This window comes from Spea bombifrons, chromosome 1 (assembly GCF_027358695.1).
Source record: "Spea bombifrons isolate aSpeBom1 chromosome 1, aSpeBom1.2.pri, whole genome shotgun sequence".
Classification (NCBI taxonomy): Eukaryota; Metazoa; Chordata; class Amphibia; order Anura; family Pelobatidae; genus Spea; species Spea bombifrons.
In genome coordinates, this window is record NC_071087.1 from 143,350,750 (window position 1) to 143,372,784 (window position 22,035).

The window sequence follows — 22,035 nt, forward strand, 5'->3', positions numbered from 1 at the left end:
CCATAACAATCAGCATTTCACATTTTTTCCCTTAGGTCCTCCTATTATCTATATAATAAGACAGACTTGAGTAACTAAGTGAGTAACATAGACTGGCATCATAAAATAGGCGGCATGTGGGAGTTGCTGAGTTGCTTGGTTGGTGGATGTAGTATGTAATTGCAATAAAAAGAAACCAGAGGGAGGTCCTATCTTTTGACAGCCTGGTTTTGAATATTTTCAAAAAATGCAGACATTTTGTTTGTTTGTTTGTTTTAATAGAATTTTACATCAAACGTGGAAAATGGAATCTTAATTACACCCACGTGTGGTAAAAATGGCAAAACAGCTCCAGGGCTTGATGCAACCCCCCCCCCCCACACACACACTATGAACAAATGGGTAAAATAAGGTTGGAATATATTTGTCCCAAGCAGTTTTTAGCCATGGATAATTGTATGCCAGTTTTTCTAGAGCTACAGCTGAAAAAGGCAGTCATGGTGAAAATTCTTCATACTCTCACTGAGTGTTGCTTGGTACCCTCATCTAGTCCACTGTGCCCGCGGTATATCTAGTATACCTATATACCTCTGTCAAAGTGTTTTTTTTTATATTTAATAATTTTTTGTTAAAGCAAGAGGAAGAATTCTTGTGCCAAGGGGTCCCTGGGATATATACATGCAACTTTAATTTGACTCGTATGCACATTGTTACAATTAGATCAATCATTTTGCAACTAGAAGATAAATAGTTTATTACCAGATTTAGAGGGACAATAATGGATACGTAAGAAGAATTTATTGTCAAGAGTTGAATTATGCAGGCTAGCCCTGTTTGAACAATGTCCTGAAGGACATACTTTATGTGTGGTACTTTGGAGTTTGTGCTATCCTAATGCATATCTATAATAGTGCGAATATTACACTTTACAATATTACACACCTTTGTTGCCCTTTAGTGTCTTGACCCTGGGGTTTTGTTTCCGATTGCAGTGCCATAATAGTAAGTGGCTGCTGGATTATTTTGTTTGGGGGCATACCAGATATTATTTTGTGCATTGGGATAGGGGGTGCCAGATAGTGTTGTGCACAGGGTGAGGGAAAATTTTAAAAAGACATAGAAAAAAAGAGAGAAATATAGAAGAAAGGGAGAATGAAAGAGTGGGGGAGAAATAAAGGAGAAGAGACAGGGAGAAAGAAAAGGAGAGAGGGAGAAGGAGGGGGCAAAAGGAGACAACAAAGAGAGAAATGGGAAAAGTGCTGATTATTTTAATGATGGGTGCAAATTGGGGCTATCTATTTGTTAAGGAGTCTTTTTGGAGATTGACATGGTAAATAAATATACAATAGAATCACAGTTTAGATGAATATTTTGCACTGTATAGAAACGCAACATTATTATTCATTCCAAATCCTTGATATAAAACTGAAATAATAAAACCTTGAAAAGCACAACGCTAAGGTTGTTTATTATCTTCAATATACACACAGGGTTTATCACTCATCTGAAGTTACAAACCAAAATGAGATTAGAAAACACACAGGGACTAATTTATCAACTCTCTTCATATCTAGGAAAATACCATTTTTTTTTAAAAAAAATCTGGTTTACTTTAATATATAACAGAGTGAAAACCGAAACTCTCCTGTATACTCCTCTGTCAATTCTCCTTTTAGTGAATAAAGTTAAGTTAGCCTGAGATAGGGTTGTTTCAACAGTACTGTTGATTTGCTCTGGCCAACCTAACTGTGTTAATTTACATGACTGCCAATTGGAGCATAAGTCAAGTTGATGTGACTTAATTCACAGACAGTAACTAGGTATACATTTTGGAAATTAAGCTGCAGTTGTGTTACAAGTTAAGTGAAAAAAGGGCTCAACTTTTCAGGAAGAGATGAGTTGACCCAAAACACTATCAAACACTATCTAACTTGTATTACCAACTTGACTCAGAATTAACCATCAATTCACAAGAGTTTCATTCAATTCATATAAACTACGATTATTATCATTACTTCTACAAAAAAGTGCTGGGTCAGCCTGGATGTTTCTGAGTTAATTAGGAAATGTCCCAATGAAGATTGGTAGAATTCTTCTGGCATGAAGACCAGACAAGTGAATCTACATAATTAGTTAAACATGATACATTGTAGCATCAACCAAACGCTTTTCCTGTGGTTAGTTACAATGATACTGTGTACAATTTGCTGGCATGAGCCCCAGAAATCAAAGTCATTGTGAACTAACAATAAAGTTAAAGAATATTTAAATATAGTTAATGTATGTGTTTTAGAGACCTACATTTTGTCCGTCTAGAAAATCTCCTTTTTTGTTTAAGAAAAACTCAATAACTGCAAGGTTCCCAGGTCCTGTGGCTGCAATACAAACCCAGATCTTCACCCCTCCACCACAGTTGGTTTGAGGTGTTTGCGCTGTCCATTATGACCAAATATCTCCACTTTGATCTAATTTGTATTGTCATGAACTTTAACATTTAACATGTTATCTGAGGCCTTTAGAGTCTGAGATGCAATTTCTCTGAGCATTGCACGGTCTTACCTTGGGGTGAATTTGCTGAGACATCCTCTCCAAGGAAGATTGGCAACTATTTATATGGAATGTTTTCCACTTTTGGATAATCATTCTCACTGTAGAATGATGGATTTTAAATTACATGAAAATGGCCTTATAACCCTTCCCAGATCGATGGGCAGCAACAATTGCTTCTCTTAGATCATTGCTGATGTCTTTCCTGCTTGGCATTTTATTTACACACACCTGAATCGCCAGACCAGCAAACTGCTAAAACCTTGGCTTTTATAGAGGTGGTCACACTTGCTGATGATCAACCTGTCTCCTACTTAGCAACTTAATTCCAACTGCTTACTGGAAGCAGTAAGGGTGTATTTAGTTTTTCACACATGACTTCTCCATTTTGGCTTTACTTTTGTTGAATATATCATGACACGGTGCAAATGTCAAGTGTTGTTGTTCATCTGAGGTTGTATTTACCTAACTTAGACCTGCTAAGGAACAGATGATTGTTATTATGTCCTGATATGTAAAGCCATAGAAGTCAAAGTGTATATATGCAATGTCAAGTAGAAGTTGCTGAGGCTAACAAGTTTTGTCAATACAAAACATGAAAATGTTATAATGACTCTGTAGAAAGCATTAGTTAAGCCACGTCTAAAATATGAAATTCAATTTTGAGGGTCAGAAGAAATATGTTATTGAACTGGCAAAAACACAAACAAGAGCTCCAAAATGTATGAATTGAAATATAAGGAATTTCAGCTAAATTGGACTTATTTACTCTAGAGTAGAAGTTACTTGGGTAGACCTCATTATAAAGTACAAACACATTGAAGGCCGTATTACAAAATAAATCTTTATGATACAAATGAAGCAGGTAACATGAAGCCACTTTTTAACTTCATAAAAGTCATGATTCCATCTTTAACAAAGAGGGACATTTGTCACAGTAAAGCTCTGGAATGCATGGGAATAGTTGAGTGTATTGTGTTTTGACAGGCAAGGTTATTCAGGATTACACATGGTACTTTAAAAGTTGCTGCTGCATGGAGCATCAAACTGTCTTCTGCCAGCCTGGTCTCCGTCCTTAGCTGGAGCAAACATCACTGGCTTCTCACTGATACCCTAGCAGTGTAATAGGGCTATCTGATAACCCCCTCCCAACTGTGCTGATCACTTGCAGACCGATTCTGGGTCCCTTTGTGATCAGCACATAAAGAATCCAGAGGGACAAGCGGGGTAACATAGTTAATCCCTCTTCAAAAACAAAACTCAATAAAATACAAAAAATATAAAAATAAATATTTACTGAGACACCATATGTGTCTCTAGTTACAATAAATTTTCCTGTGGGCTACAAAAACCCAAGGGAAGCTACATTAATATTGCACTCCTCCTTAATGAGATTAAACAGTTAAAAAGTCCCCAAACACAATGTAGCCTCACTAAATGACCAAAAGAGATATAAAACAAAAAAGTGTTTGCCACTAACCCAAAACTATAAAAAATAAAAATAGCGTTTACCACTGTGCCACTCGTTTCTGCTGCCTTAACCCTTATTCTATTATGCACCCTAGCCAGGATGCCATAACTTTTAAACGGATCTAGTGCATCTCTTTCAGTCAAACCAATGTTGATTTTTATATATATATATATATATATATATATGTTTTATATCAGGGCAATTGTGCCATAAATCACCGATTCTAGGTCCTCTAAGCTGGGGTGTAACTAGAAACCATGGTCCTCTGGTATGAAAATTGCCCCGGGGCCCCCTTAACTTCAACAGCTAGTCTGTGCCATCATTCCCCCCACACAACTGGTCTGTGCCTTCTTTCTCCCTTGCCCCTTCTTCCAACATACAACATATGGAAACGCATTTACACAAATTACGCACACTTGCTCACAAGTACATATCCATGTTCACACACACAAGTACACATCCATGCTCATACACAAGTCCACATCCGTGCTCACTCACACAAGTACACATCTATGCTCTCATACACACGCAAGTACACATCTATGCTCTCATATACATTAATCCTGCCACCGCTTACCTTACGTTCCTGTCGCCCTGTGCCGGTTTAAAATAGTTTAGAAAGGGCCCTTCCGACCTGGATCAGTGTGGTCTACATCAGAAGGAGACAGGAAGAAAGGTGCAGTTCACCTGTAGTTACACCAGTGCCTCTAAGGCCAAAAACAAACAAAGGAATTTTCTCAATTCCAACCATTTTAGTTAAGATATATGTGCTCAAACTAGTATATTCAAATATCCTGGACTGATTGTGGCTCTTGAGGCCTGGGATTCATCAACCGTTGTTCCAGAAAACTTATAAATAGTCAACCACTAAACATAATAGCATGTCCTAACCTATATATATTAAAGCTAGTAAAATAATCCTTAATTTGAACTCAAACCCTGTTATCATAACCATAACTCTTTGTATAAGTTGCCAAACTGCCTGTATTACAATGTTGGGACTGCATTGGTTTGTATTGCCAAAATTACTTGGCTATATGACTCATAACTATTAGATTTAGTTGTATGGCCTGAAGAAATGTATTCTATCAGAGAAAAGCAACTGCTAGCTTTAAACATGCTTCATTTCAGTACCTTTGGAAGTTTTATTTCTGTTGTGTAAAGAAAGACAATTTAGTGGCTCGATTTTCTTTTTTATTGAATCTGTGTCAGATAAATCATTGGGGCAAACATAGTTTTTATTGTTGTGTGTCAGTGTTCCCTAAATCTAACATGAGTTGAACAAAGAATGTGAACTCTTCTTTGAAATGTGTTATAGCAGTAGTTTAATTAAATGTATTTACAATATTTATCTTTTAACAAATATAGGCAAGGATCATATAGAATGATAGTCTATATAGTCCCAGATATCCATATTCCAGGGAGTCGTGTTTCTAATTGTAAAACAGGGTATGTAGGTGTTATGCTTAAATAATGAGCAAATATTTTGAAAGAAAACCTTAATGGGTTAATCTTAGTATGACATTCCTAAGCAAGACATAATGGCTAGAACACTTTTATTGTTCACAAATTAAGTGACATTTAAACTTAGTATAACACAGTTACAAACAGTTACGATCCTGTTACAATCAGTAAACATGAATATGAGTCTGAAATCAGCATGCAATACAAAGTAAGTTGTAAGGACAGTAAGGACAATAAGGATGTGGAATTCTCTGCCTGCAGAGGTAGTTTTATCAGAGTCTGTACAGACGTTTAAACTGCAACTGGGTGGATACCTGGAAAAACATAATGTTCGGGGATATAATCTTTAATTATTTGGAAACTGCTTATTGATCCAAGGAGAAATCTGACTGCCATTTTGGGGTCAAGAAGGAATTTTTTTCCCTGGTTAGTGCAAAATTGGAAAGAGCGAAGCCGGGGTTTTTTGCCTTCTTTTGGATCAACAGCAACAAATTAACAGATATAGGAAAGGCTGAACTTGATGGACGCATGTCTTTTTTCAGCCTATGTAACTATGTAACTATGTAGACTGTGTGACCATGAGAATCTGCCCATTTTTACACCCTAGAAAAATACCTTATTGATTGATCCTGCTCTTTGTGTTTTATAAATGATACCAACTCTAGCTACTAATACTTTTTGGAATTGTGTTCCAAACATACTGAAGGTAGCAAATTCTAGAAGTGGATAAAAACATGTCATTTTATCTTACAGCGGTCATCCGCGAAACCATTAAAGGATGTTTACGCTTGGCAGCTTTGAGCTTCATATGAAAAGTACCATTTTCCCAAGAGAGTGATCTGTAGATCTGCTTTCAGACAGCTTAATGAGAAGCAAGCTCCTGTCAACATTGTTTAAGGAACATGATGAATAGGCACAGAGAGTGTGGCTACCCAAGGACCATCCTTATTACCCAGGCCAGAGAAAGCAGGGATCAGTGAGGTAGAATTTGTAAGCACACTCATAAGCGTGGCCAGCATGAAATCTGAGAATAAATTCCCTTAATCCTAAAAGCCCACAAGCAGGCAATTACAATATATAGCTCCAGTTTAGTCTTTGAATATCAAGCCTAGGATTAATTTTTTTTTTTTTTACATCAGAATAACTCTTTTCAAGCGGGTATCATTTTAACCATTTCATACATTGTGACCCAGTGTTAGCTTGTAAAATACACAGTTTTAGACCTTTTTAATGTATGAAGTCTGTTCTATCCATTGGTGGGGAATAATAACCTTCCCTTAAGGCATTTACATGACATTCACGATGCGCTTTTATTTTCTTATTAAAACTTTAGAATTTATTAAGCCGAACAATTGGAGAATACTAGCTCACAAGTGGCCAATGTAGAAATAAGTAATAACCTCACCTGCCCGATTTTAAATGTGTATAACATCATTCCTATATATAAAAAATCTGTAATTTAACTACAGACTTTTTAATACCCTGTAGTTTACGAATGGCGTTATTTGAACAGTTAATATTTCATTATAATCTGTGTTGTACAGTGGTTTGGAAGTGATATGTAGGGGAATGCCATATACAGCATGAACTCCATATATCACTGCTCTGATTGGTTTTATAGATTGGCAAGCCATCAGCTCTTCAACCTTGTTAATACCAGCCAAGTTATATCAAATTAGAGCGCTAATAACTCTTACTGGGGCGCCGGATGTGTGTACATAGACAATAGGAGCCAAAACACAATTTTAGGATTAAGGAGGGTTCATTATAACATGAAAGATAAAAAAGATATATAACATCATGTTCAGTTTTTACATACAATTTGTTCAAATCTCATTTTCAGAACTGACAACTTTTTTATTGCATTTATAGCATTTTACAATAGTGAAACATACAATTCTTATGTTTTGCCATTAAATATATGCACTACATTTACTCTTTATTATTATATGGATGCTACGTGTCTTTTCTGGCACCCCTTCTCATTGAGGAAGTTCTGGGCTCCTGACCTTCAGTTTTATAAATGCACCTTATAGTTCAAAACTTCAACCAAATAAAACACAAACACCTGGACGGTATTAGGGTACAAAGTGACTGAAGTGTGTGCGTGTTAGTGTGTCATTGTGTATGTCAGTTACTATCGGGCAAGGGGTCAATGGGCCACTTGGCTTTACCTGCCCCCCCAAATATATATATATTTAAAAATCTGATTTAAGCAAATCAGTTTACACAAGTTTCAAATGCTCCGATATTTTGATAATTACTAGACGTTTGCACTGTGTTTATGTAAATACTATAATATGTTTTATCTGTAGACACTGCAAATAAAACATTATGCAATTTACAATGCAAACCAGACATCTTTTTAAATAAAATATTTTATTTGAAATATAACACTATGGAAATACCGATAAGTTATATCCCACATGTAACAACAGTTTAGTAATGTGGCTTTTGGGACCGTTTTAATATAAAGCCATGAACCTGCAGTTTACGTGTCTTGTCATTGTCACCCTGGTTTAAGTGATGTCTTAAGTTTATGACAGCTTTGATGTTAATTAGCAGGTGCATGAGTTCAATCCTTCTACGTCTGAACTTTTTGACTTTTTATTTCTAACGGAAAGAATATAAAAAAAGGCTGGTTCAAGGAAAAATAACAAAACAGCTGGTAAAAGTAGAGAAAAGCCTAGGGGGGATAATTGAAAGGACATGGAATGATCAATATCTTGTTAAACCAGCAAAAGCTCTGTTCTACAATGTTCTGTATAAGGTTATATGCTTTCTGGGTTCTTATATAGTAGCAACGATTGCAATAGCAATAATAATTGTTACTCTGTTTCCTATTGATGAAGTTGCACATTTTATTTTGTTTATTTTCATGTTATTTTTGTTAAATCTCATCATCCAATTACTGATTTTCCCCAAACCAGACCAGAACTAAGAGCATCTCCTTGGCTGTATTCTACCTTTGATCCATGCCGGTGCTTCCTGTACAGTCCCTTCAGATGAATATGTATAGAATAATGCCCGCTAAGCATATAGTCTGCCAAATGTTGTTTGGGGCACTATGTTGTTGTATGAGAAACTATAATACTGGGGCCCATGGGTTGAATGTCGCCAGTTCTCCTCTGTCCAGAATGTAAAACTTTACACATTTTTGTTTCACAGGCAAAATAAGACTGGCTTTCAGAGAGCACTGTTCTTATACCGTTTAACAAATACTTTGCTATTGGCAAACATGCACAGATTTCCTTTGGGAAAAGTACTGTTAGGCATGTGGCCTACGTTGTCTGACTCAAACTTTAATTACTCCTTGGTCTCTTCTTAGATCCAAAATGACCATATACCTAATCTATACAAGCTTAAACCCCCTTACTTATCATGCTTTATATTAGTTTGAGGGTTAAGGCATGGATATTCCAAACATATTCCTAAATTTACCAGTTTAGCATTGCAATATGGTACCGTATGTGAGGTAGAACCCCTTTTTTCAGTTTGAGTTCATGCTAAAAATAATTTCTTCAGAAAATCTGTGATTCATGCACTAGTTCTTAATCACACATCAACCCCATATGCTCTGTTTAAGCAATAGTTCTATATGCAAGTGTAATTTCCATGACCTTCGTGTTGTTTTTACTTCACTTCTGTGGAGAAACGTCACTTAGTTTGTCACTTAGTTTGTCACTTAGTTTGTCACTTAGTTTGTCACTGAATCCAGATTTCTCTCACCGTGGTTTTTGATTGACGCTAAATGCTTCTTAGAGCTGATTCTGTTACATATTCAACACATAGGACATACTATTATAACGTTGAAATTTACTGTAAGACTATGGCGTGGACGTTTTATATCATTATTCAAGCACAAATTACATAGAATTCCTTATAGAAGGACATTTTCCTACAAGGTCAAAGAAAAGATACATTTTTGCTTCATCTCAATGATTGACTTGAATTTCTACCTGGTTAATCAAGTAAATACATGTATGCTACTTATGATCATGTTTTCACTTAATTAAGTTCCTTTAAGTTTAAATGTAATATACCCTTCCTTTAGAAGGGATGCTTGTAAAGAATGAACCCTGTAGGGCAACCATGCTCTTCAAAAAGCTGGCTAATATATGTTATTTAAACAGGAGATCTAGTCATTGTAAGTTAAAAGTCTGTTCTACAACGACTTTAATAATGTACATTACAGAGTGACGTATGATTGGCAGTGTTAATAGTTTTACCATCATTGGTAATGATGGATAATGCTTATAAGAAAGTACTGGGCTTCAGACTTGGAAAGTTTGAAGTGGAAAAAGTGTTAAAATGGTTAAAAAAGAATAATTGGCATGCCTCAAACTACAAAAGCAGAAGGCAGAGTTCCAGTTCTGCCAAGAATTCCTGGGAAGATTATACTGATAAATAATGAAACTGGATTAGCCGGGCCTCACCTTCACTCCATCACATTTTTTCTTGGCAAAACCAACTTCACACCAAGAGTAAGGTGAACTAATCTTATTTGTATCACGGAAGCTTATAATTTAGTGTTTCTGAACAAGTGGGACCTCATTCTTAATGTATTTAGGCTATTGATAAAGCCATTTGTTAAATTTTATCTGGATGCACCCTAAAAGAGTATATTATACCCAGCACTGCTGCTGACATCATTTAGAGATTATATATACATGATTCAGTTCCACAACTGATATTTTTCCAGATAAAACTGCTCACTGCTTTAGATAAAATGCAAAATCCAATGATAAATAGTCAATATCCTTTCCTATTACAGATAGATAGATAGATAGATAGATAGATAGATAGATGGATGGATGGATGGATAGACAGCCTGGGGTAGCAATTTATGAGTAGCACCTCAGTAACAGATTATAGGCATATTGTGTGATCTTTTACATGATTATCAGTGTCTGTTTTTGACAGCACTGACATATTTACCTTATAGTCTGGGGTCCATTCAGTACAGTAGGGATTTGCAGAGTTTTCATTATGAAATGCATATCCCAGTGAGCTTCTTGCAACAAAATGCTTGGTTGGCTCTATAAGATGTATGTTCAGTCAGCGAGAGTTCTTTAAAGTTACTACATCATTTCATGTATGCATTATAGTGTTAGTGTTGACTTCCCATTATGCATTGTAGAATCAGTGAGTTGAACCTCACCTGGAAATTTCTGCTTTAGTGAGTAAACCTCAGTTACTGGAGTGCTAAATCCTTTGTAACTATTATTTGGCAAGTGTCTAAATGTTTCCAGCCTTTACCTTAGATCAGGCATGTCCAAAGTCCGGCCAGCGGGCCAATTGCGGCCCGCGTTCCGGACTGATAAGGCCCCACAGATAAGTTGCCCAAATATAGATCTTACGGCCCCCCCAGTGAGTCCCCGAGCGCCGCTCAGGGCTCCTGGGATCTCTCGCCGCAGGACTTGACGTCATCAGCCAGCGCAGGGAGAAGGAAAGCCCAAATCTCACGAGATCTCGGACATCGCAAGATTTGGGCTTTCCTTCTCCCTGCGCCTCCACACACAGCCACAAGGGCGACCATTAAGGGCTATTGAAGAAGAAAAAAACTTCTGCCTACCAAAAACCTTGACAAGGAGCAGTAACTGCACAGACAACACACTGACAGGCAGACAGCGCTGTGCGCTCAGGATACATGTATAAAGCAGACAAGGGAGCATTATGGAATCTGTGGTAGCAAGCTGTCATACCCTTCATTAACCCCTGACTGTCCGTGACTGTGCTATAATTCCATTATCTGATGACCTAGTCTATGTGCTGCAGTCCAGATCTCAGTTTCACCCTTCACATTAGTGCAGGCAAGTTTTTTTTCAAATGAGATGAATACATTGTAAAATCTCAGTTAATGTCAGTTGGTCTAAATCAGTTATAAATATATTGCAACACCTGTATACTTGGTGTTATGTTCCTGTTCATATTTTTTGAACTTAAAAGTTGACAGACAACCTTTATTACTTTGTGTAATGTACTTTACAATGTTCCTGACATATTTCAGCTTCCTGTTTTTTGATGTTAAAGGCAGAGTGATTTAACACCTGTTTAGATTTGTCATCCAGGTCACAAAATGAAAAGTATGCCATTTTCAATAAACTTTGCATAAAATAGTTAATTTGCATTTAATTTTAATGGTTCAAAGAATGTCAGGCAAAATGGTCGGCCCTCGCACATGTTCACTTCATCAAATCTGGTTTACCCTTCCCCCTCCCAAAATCACTACCTCTAGGTAGCCTGTCCAGAGAAGTACAAGGTATGTACACAATACTAACAATAACAGGAACACATGTTAAGACGTCCTAGTACAGAAGGAGAAGAAGGCTCCACTTTTGTGAGCTTACAATCTATTAGATGTAAAAACCACATAGAAAGAAATGTAAGAACATAAAATCCGGAACCACAATTGTCTACTTATCCTAACCATGCCATATTCCTAAACACCGTGGCATCATAATTCAGCTAAATTATAGTGTTGCTATAATTTTGTTGATGTTTTTTATGGGCTTCAGATATAACATCAATCTCCGTTGCAATTAAATTCAAATCCATAAAGGTCAAGATATAAAGCAAACACTGCAACATTCTTATCATCCTCAATTCTGATCCAACTAATTAAAGTCTGACGAGAAACAATAAGATATAATTATCTTTTAATCTGATGGTGTGACAATGTGGGAAATAGACTCTTAACAGGATTAAATAATGAAATCTTCCCATCGGAACTGAAGGAAAACAAAACACAGTGCAGGCATTTACTCATTTACTATCTATCTATCTATCTATCTATCTATCTATCTATCTATCTATCTATCTATCTATCTATCTATCTATCTATCTATCTATCTATTGACCATCCACACGTTAAAACATTCTCCGAAAGCTGCCCCAAAGTTATGTAAAGCAAAAAAAATCTCATAGTGAAAATCGTTACAATAAATTTATTAAAGGTAAAAAAAGGCTTATGAGGCTGCATTTGTGGGAGGCCGTGAGGAATCTCACAAGTAACACATAGATTGTCCAAGAAAAAATGCGGGTGTATAAATATCCTGGGCCTGTGTTGTAGTGGGCCTGTGGGCTTCCTTAAGGTGCATGTATTGACAGTCAAAAGCTTATATCGTAACAACTCGAAACCGCTGGATAAATTGTATATTAAACAAGGGATACTAAGTGTAACTTGTCCTTATAATTTAATTAATAACAGAAACACAAACTCTATTTAATGTATAAACGCATATAAATATAAAATCAATTGTGCAGATGCTGTCAGTATCTGCAAACTTTTACATTATTAATCTAAAATGTAAAAATAATAGGATATCCTTCATCAATGTATCGTTAAAGCAAATTGTGTATAATCATATATGATAATTAGCTCCATCTCTTTGTCTTCATTCGTTACTTCTCTTCCGTGTGGTAAAAGAGTTCCCACACCTTCATGTTGAATGTTATTGTCCCTGTATATGAAAGCTGCGTACATCATTAACAAAGCATTAACTTTTTTGTAGTAACGTTTTGTTTTCGCAGTGTAATATCTAGGCCGCTTTCCCTGCAATGGAATCATTTAGTCTGTGTGATTTTGGCACTACTGTATGTGTTTTCTATGTTTTTTCCATCTATCTGCTAAAATAGTTATTACTTAGTTGCATAGCTGACATAAAATGGAATGGGCAATCCTCCACCTACACATACATGGACTCGTTTATAACAGATTATTAGATTACATCTGTAAATCCAAGTGGCACCTGTAGTATATGGGTAATGTGGGTAACGTGCAGTGACCCTCTGGTGACATGGTCTGAAGTCTGCTAGACATATCGCAATTCCACTGATATTCAGTTTTATATTAACTCAGAAACGGGGCTGGACTGGGCCCCCTTTTCAATTGTATACATTATTTAATTATGTGATTTATGGCCCTTTTTAAATTCCAGGGCCTTTTTTTGGCCCCATTCAGGCACTGGCCAGACATCCACTATATTTTCTTTCCACACCTAATTTAGGTTGCATTTATAGAATACGTACAATGTATATCATTAATATATGTTAGATGAGGGCTTCATTTTAAGACTTATTAACTTTGCTTAAGTGCTGTTCATCAGAATCCCCCCCCCCACTATGCATTTTCCCTCTTTTTCTTCCCCTAGCAAGCATAGCAAGCACTCCTGTTAGTGATCGGCTACTTCAAGCAGCCAAAACTGGTGCTTAAATTTGTCAATGGAAGTGACAGTGTGATGCATCTCTGGAGCTGCAGCTTCTTTTTAAAGCAAGTGCTTTTTTTTCCTTTCAGCTAAAGAATGCACATTAAAGCACTTAGGCCGCCATATTGCCCTCTGTTTGCGTTAAGGCAAAATGGTGCTTTCAGTGATGTCCTCTCCCTCAAATGGAGGATCAGAGGGAGGGACACGCTGTCATTTTGGTGGATGTCCCCTCCAGGTTATGTCTGTTTTAGACAAACTTTATGGGCAGGAAATGAAATTTGTCTGAATTTTTTTTTGGCCCATTTTCACATATCTATTTCACAGTACGGAAGCCCCAGTTAACCCAAATAATACCCTCTAATTAAAGCAAAGCGATATTATATAAAGATATACCGTATCAAAGGACAAACCCCTACAAGATTCTTAAATAGCCAACTGTGCACTCAATAAGAATATATGCAAAACAATGAATAGCAAAAGGTAAGTGTGTAATATATATTGGTGGATACATAATGATTATTGAGGGGAACTGATATGGAAGCATCCCTCTTCCTTATTATAATGTTATTACATATGAGCGAGAAGGGGGTTAGCCATGACTGACAGGTCTGGGCAGGACACGATGTGCCTCACTAACCTTTTAGATTGGATTTACATAGACTCTGAGGTAAACATTTATATTAAAGGAATAAAGCCTCAGTTTATCTCAATTATATTTTGGTACAAACCTTACTGTACTAAATTGTATCCCTGATGGATTATACCCAGACTGCACACCATCTGTGAAGTTGTTTGCATGAAAAATATGAATATATTATGTTTTTTTAAAATTACAACAAAAGTAAAAAACAAATAGAAACTGCACTGTACAATACACAGTAACATAGAGATACTGATACATCCTGATTATTACACAATAATTGCATTTTCCTATTCATAGCTTTAAATCCCAAATGTACAGTTAGTATAAAGGGAATCATGCTACTGCACCCTTTCATGTGTCCAAATCAGGACACCTTTGTTAGGGGTGGTCTAGTGGCAGGGCTGGGCATGTGGTTAGAGGCGGGCGACCACCATTACCACCTTACCCATCTGCCTGCCTTCAGTGTAATGTGTTGCAAGGTGGCCACATGGTAGCTGTGACAGAGATCTCTGCTGCAAATGTAGAATCAATTTTACAGTATGGTGGGCTTGGAGATCCTCTGAGACAATCGGCCAGTGCCTAAAAATTGGTACTGTCCCAAAAAATGTGCTAAAACCCTCTAAAACAGTGGAAGGTGATAAATACAAGAAATGGCACTGTGGCTCAATTTATTTAACAGAAAGCTAATATTTATAAAGTGGCTATATGCACAAACCAGACATCAGATGTGAACTGAACATATTGAGGGCAAAGCAAGGTCAGGAACTAGTTAGAGATGGCAGAAACTGAAATGACAAGTTATGAGCAGGGACCATGGAATGAAAAAGCAAGCTGGCTCAGCAGCCATTTAACTACATTCAATAAAACTAGAGCAGCTAAAGGAGATTTATGGGAATTTGTAATAGGCTCCTTTAACTCAGTGAAAAAGCAAAAATCCATTTGGTAAGATTCCTCACCCCAAGACTAGCAAAATTCAAGTTTCAGGATGGAATGAGAGTGACATTTTTAATAAGGAATTTCTTATATGGATATGAACACAAGTACAGATATTATCATATCTCCACCATGATCTCCCACCGGCACACCACCGCCAGGACAGCAGCCATTCTTAGGTCCGGATATCAGGTCCGGCTGTCTCCCTACTGATGGGCTGGTCAAACTGTAACACAACTGGCAAATCCTTTGCTGTCTTGTACCTGCGTCAAGCCTCCAAGGTGGAGGCTGATCCTGGGATGGAAGCTCGTCTGAGCCGGACTTGGGTAGAAGGACAGATGGTGGAGAGCTGGCATATGGTAAAAGGTACCTTGTCCAGCCACTTATCCTCCTACAGTGAACCACTTCGATGTGGTGGGGAAATCAGCCCAATAAAACTGCACCCATAATTCTAACATAAGGTATGTCTAAGGTTGTCTAAAGTTCTTCCTCATTTACAGTTTTACTGGCCATAAGACAATTAACTGTTTCTTGGGCAGGTGGCAATTCCACTGCTGAGCAGGTCCTGCCAACCTCTAGGAACAACCAGGCTGCCGTGAATCATAATTGTAAAGCTTTAGCAAAAGTTAACCAATGGTTGTACCTGAAGAAAATACAGTCAAATGACTGAAATCACCATGTGGGAGAGTCTGTATGAAGAATCATTGACAAGACTGCAATGTCAGAAACTATTCAATGAACAAGCAATAACTCTGACAGGTCCATACACAATCCATACTGTGTCATGAATACATATTAAACTCATTCAAAATGAATTGCTTATCTATGGATGTACCATATGTTGAGAAGACATAAAAATATCCATAGAGTGCAGATCATGTGGACTGGATAAAGACCCTTTCAGATGGTTTGTTGGTTCATTGGATAGTTCTCCATAGACCAAGTGGCTCCCCCCATACTGAAAAAAGACAAGAGGTTCCACAATGGCTAACCAACCAGCTGCTATGATCCACAGCTCTAATGTTAAGCAGCAGTCATTTTCCAGAATAAATGACCTTGGCTTCTTATATTGCCAATATTGCCATATGCATCTTGTGTGTATTGGCCAATAGTTGTGGAGGCTTCCTATGCGACACCAGACCTTCTTCCATGAATTGGGTACATTCTCTGGAATGACATCTGAGAGGTCCTTGCTTAGGTCCTAGAGACAAAAAAAACCCAATAAACTGATCATGAAGGGAAGCTTAGGCACTGTGACGGAAGCCTCCATCACTGGGGCCACTGGAGAAGCCTGACTGCCAGCCTCCTCCCTATTGACTATGGGCCCTGGGTTTGTAGAGACTTCTGTGGCTACCCCCAGCAGTATCTTCTCATCACTGGCTGAGGGGATTATCTCCAGCAGACAGCCAGGGTCTGCCACCAGGGAGTGACCACCATTGTTTGATGTTTAATGTATAAATCAGTCTCCCCCACCTATTGTATGGTTAATCCCGTTATTGCCCCTGTTGTCTCTGGGAGGCAGATTAAGGGGGCGGTTTGTGTCCCAATATCTTGTTTTATGTAAATGTGTGTTTTGCTGGATATATCCAGCTCTGTGTGTGAGAAATAATTCAGTCTTCGTTTGGTTTTACCCTACACTGAGTCTCGGCGAGTGACTGGGGAACCGGGGAAAGTGTGTTGTCCCAGGCTAAGGGAGCACAAGACAGCGGAGGTAGTCGGTCGGACTAGCCAGCTCCGTTACAGGCACAATTTGTATCACCATTTGTATCATGATGGTTTTCAGACCAATATATATGTATATATATTTTCTTCTTCAAATATGTGCTTTACTATAGTAACAGGAAATATAAAAATACTTATGATTTTTATATTTGGTTCCAAACCATATACTTTGAGTTTATAACTAAGTGTATACTTGAAATAAAAATAAAAAACTATAAAAAAGGAAGAATAATGACTATATTACATCAATATATTATAAATTAAAATGTTTTCATTGTGTTAAAAGGGAGGCGTAGGACATCATTAAGCCACAATAAAAAAGCAATCTATAAGCATGTTTCCTTTTTGACATTAACTTAAAATTATAATAATTATGTTATATATTGTTTTCTCTTGCACTTTTAATATAAGCCTGTTTCCTTTTTGGCATTAACTTACAAATATAATAATTTTATTGTATATTGTTTTCTCTTGTACTTTTCTTCTTTTTAATAGCCTCCGAAATTATTTTTGGAAGTGCTTATAATGTTATATTTTTCTCTTGGGAAATGTGAATTCTACTTTAAAGTCATTTATTATTAACTGTTTTCTAAGGGGACACTGTTTCTTGCAATAGAGACACAAAGAAAGGAAGCATTTTAAGGGCGTTCGAAATTACACCAAAAGATACTCAAATTAAATTAAAAATATATCATGTTTAAAAACAGAGAGAAAAAAAATAGTTTTGATTGAAATTAGGGTGGATACATATTACACAAAGAAAATCAAGCATCCTTTTATCCAATAAAATAACTAATTCAGATGGAACAGTAATCAGCATTTTAAAGTAATATCCCACCATATTTACTACTAACACATGATTTAAAAAGACTTTAAAAGCATTGTATAATTTACTGTTTCATGTTGTTTTCATGTATTTACAGAAAGCACTCAGTATGGACTTCCTGGTTTCTGCAGTAAAGCAATCACCAGTGCAGTTTCTTAGTAGGGTTTGGGTGACCATGTGTTCTGGGTTGCCCGGGACAGTCCCTTAATCAGGGGACCTGTCCGACATCCTGGGACGATACACTGTTCCGGAATGAAAGAGGCTCAGGAGCTAACACTTCTTGCAAGGCAGCCTCATGGGAGAGAAAGTGGAGGCAGGAGAGCGCTTCAGAGGTCTAGAACCCTGAACACCACAATATGCCCCTGCTGAAGCCAGGGCCAGACTGGGAATGAAAAGCACCCCTGGAAACGTTTGGAGCCCAGCCCCATATCGTTTTTCTTGCGGTCGAGCTCTTGTACCCACACGCACCCCTTACACATACCCGAGTCACACTATTTGCCGTACAAATAACTATAAAACATTATTTTTATCACATTATTTGCATTAAAATGCCAGAAAGCAAAAGTGTTAAAAGGCCCTAATAAATGAAATACATTACACATAATGGGATCAAAACATTTACTACTGCGAACATTTTTAGATGAAAAAGTTCCATTTTATTCAGGGAAACAAAACAGTGATCACATTATTCTTCACGATATTCTTGTAAGAAATATTTATTTCTTTATTAATTCATGTAAACTATTTTTTCAAATTTCATAAAAGCTATGATTGAGAAATTTCTGTTTTTATTTCCTTTTATTTCCCAACCTGCCCCCCCTTTTATGCACATCTGCACCCAGGCTTGCCACTCTGTCCCTAGAAATGCCTTATGCCCTTCTATATGCCACTCTGCCTCCAGAAATGCCTTATACCCCCTATATGCCACTCTGCCTCCAGAAATGCCTTATACCCCCTATATGCCACTCTGCTTCCAGAAATGCCTTATACCCCCTTTATGCCACTCTGGCATATAGGGGGTTAAAAGGCATATCATGGGACAGAGTGGTATATAGGGGGTATAAGGCATTTCTGGAGGCAGAGTGGCATAAAGGGGGTTAAAAGGCATATCATGGGGCACTCTGCCTCCAGAAAAGCCTTTTAACCCCCATATAACACCCACCCGACTTACCACTGCTTCTGACTCCCTGGTGTCCGGTGAGGGCAGTGGGTGGAGGCCGTCCTTCATGAAATTAGAGGGACTGGCGTGCACGCACTGCGCCGCCCAATGGCCGTGCCTCAGCTCTTCGTCCCACCCCTTTTAAGACGTGGGATGAGCCAGCCACCCACGCCCATGGACTGACCGGACCACCGGGAAATTTCCCGGTATCCCGGTGGGCCAGTCTGGCCCTGGCTGAAGCCAAAGCCTTGTCCTTAAATCACAATTAGAAAATATGGTCACCCTATGTGTAGGAATGGGGCAACCACCAGGAGATAAACTATTCATATATGAAACATCCCTATCTGTAATGCAAAGACGCACTACCCCATAAATGGGACTGGTCTGAGCTAAAACATGTGGTCACCTTTTAACTTATTGATCGTTAACAATACAGATTTTTTTTTTTTAATTCTACAGTCATCACTTTATATCAGTGGCATGCCTTGTTCCAGACATCCTATTGAACTTCACTGATCTTTTATGATCACTCATGTATGTGAAAGAAAACAAGCGGTTCCTACTGTACCCAGAGAGCTGCCAATAAAATAGATTAAATTACACTCGTACTCTGGGGTTAATTTGTTGAACGGTAAAACATCCCCTGGAGTACTGTAGTATAGTCCCAATTATTCTTATTATTACTGCAACAGATTAAAGGAAGTTTTTTTCTGTCTAAAGGAAGCTTGAATAACTTAGTTTGTCACTGATATACTGTGTTTTGTCTCCCTTTGGTAGAGAGTGTTTATTATATAGAATTTTTATTTTAGGTATGACATGTTACATTTTGTAAATGTTGTAGATTTTAGACTAAAACACTAATTATGATTTAAGCCCCCTAAATCTGAATTATTTAAAGATACATATTAAAATAATGCTATTGGCAAACTGACAAAAATGCTTCACAGTCTCTCCCTACCTTAAATAAGATTTACCAATATGCCTCCGTTCTAGTGGGGCCCTTATCATTATTATTATTATTATTATTTGTATTTGTATTACAACAAGTAGTCAGAGCCAAGTTGATCAGACTTTGTTAAGGGAGCATAACAGATTTAAACCCTACTGAGGCATTACAGTAGTGCCTGGTAATAAATAATTATAGACATCATAGATTGCAGAGACAGGATCATACAGTGCCCTAACACACAGACAATCAACACTAACACACATGCACACACGTACATACACACTGACACCTCCAGATACTCCAACTTACATTAGCATTAACATATCCAGGCACACAGACTAAAATACCAAAAAACACATGTTCACACACTAAAATACCCCCACACACTCACAAACATTCCCAGACACACACACACACTAACATAAACCTCCACACACTTTCACTAACATACCCAGACACAGGCCCGGACTGGCCATCGGGCACACCGGGCATTTGCCCGGTGGGCCGGGCCACGGCAGGGCCGCACTGACTTAGGGGCTGATGGAGCTGTAGCTCCAGGCCCCTACCCTACCTACGGCCGCATTAACGCAGGGCATAAGGGACACCTGCCCCTTAAACCCGCCGCAACTGCGACCGGGTCCGCCACTCTAAGGGGCCGGGAAGTCCCCACCAAGGCCGGCCTTACGGGTCTGCGGCCGCACAGAGTTTAAATTAAAACATCGGGGTTTTTTTTTTAACTTTATTTAACATCCTCCATGTTAAATAAAGTTTTTTTAAGTTGAAAAAAAAACCCCGATGTTTTAATTTAAACCCTGTACGGCCGCAGACCCCTAAGGCCGGCCCTGGTGGGGGCTTCCCGGCCCCTTAGGGCAGGGCCGACCTTTGGGGTGTGCGACCACCCTCCAGGGGGCGGCGGCGGCGGCGGGGGGCGGTCCGCACTGGGTGCCGCCAACTTGCGGCACCCGGCACCCCTCCAGAGACGGACAGTAATGTCCGCCGCTGGAGGAGCAGGCTCGCAAGGGAGCGGTATCGGAGGTCTTTGACAGACCTCCGGTTCCCTTGAGTGATTTTAAGCCGGGTTCAACCCGGCTTAAAATCACTCAAGGGAGCCGGAGGTCTGTTAAAGACCTCCGATACCGCTCCCTTGTGATCCACGCGGCAACAGCTGCTGTGCGCCGGGGTTTGTTGTCAGATCCCGGCGCACAGCACTGAAGCTGCGCCCACCGCTGTCCGTGCCCTCTGACCCGGAAGAAGACAGAGAAGACAGAAGAACTGAAGAAGAGGAAAAGAAGCTGAAAGAAGAAAGGAAAGGTAGGAAAGCATTAAGTGAGAGTGGCTTGGTGTATATGTGTGGCTTGGTGTATATGTGTGGCTTGGTGTATATGTGTGGATTGGTATATATGTGTGGCTTGGTGTATATGTGTGGATTGGTATATATGTGTGGCTTGGTGTATATGTGTGGCTTGGTGTATATGTGTGGCTTGGTATATATGTGTGGCTTGGTGTATATGTGAGGATTGGTGTATATGTGAGGATTGGTGTATATGTGAGGATTGGTGTATATGTGTGGATTGGTATATGTGTGTGGATTGGTATATATGTGAGGATTGGTGTATATGTGTGGATTGGTATATATGTGTGGCTTGGTGTATATGTGTGGCTTGGTATATATGTGTGGCTTGGTATATATGTGTGGCTTGGTATATATGTGTGGATTGGTATATATGTGAGGATTGGTGTATATGTGTGGATTGGTATATATGTGTGGATTGGTATATATGTGTGGATTGGTATATGTGTGTGGATTGGTATATGTGTGTGGATTGGTATATGTGTGTGGATTGGTATATATGTGAGGATTGGTATATATGTGAGGATTGGTGTATATGTGTGGATTGGTATATACGTGTGGATTAGTGTATGTGTGTGGATTGGTATATGTGTGTGGATTGGTGTATATGTGTGTGGATTGGTGTATGTGTGTGGATTGGTATATGTGTGGATTGATAAATGCGTGAGAGTGATGGGTGTTATGCTGTACCATTTCCAATGTCTTTTTTCATGATCTAATTATGCTCTAAAAGTAAATCATAACTCCCATCACTCTATACTGTTCCATACAGTGGCAGAGCTGG

At 38.4% G+C, this 22,035-nt stretch overlaps 1 long non-coding RNA gene across 1 annotated transcript; it reads left to right on the plus strand.

Annotated features, from left to right (window-relative positions):
- Positions 1–20,821: 20,821 nt before the first annotated feature.
- LOC128475398 (uncharacterized) lies at positions 20,822–21,191 on the plus strand. Its single transcript, XR_008346499.1, has 2 exons — positions 20,822–21,070; positions 21,115–21,191. It is a non-coding gene; the product is annotated as an uncharacterized LOC128475398 (long non-coding RNA).
- The last annotated feature ends 844 nt before the right edge of the window (positions 21,192–22,035 follow it).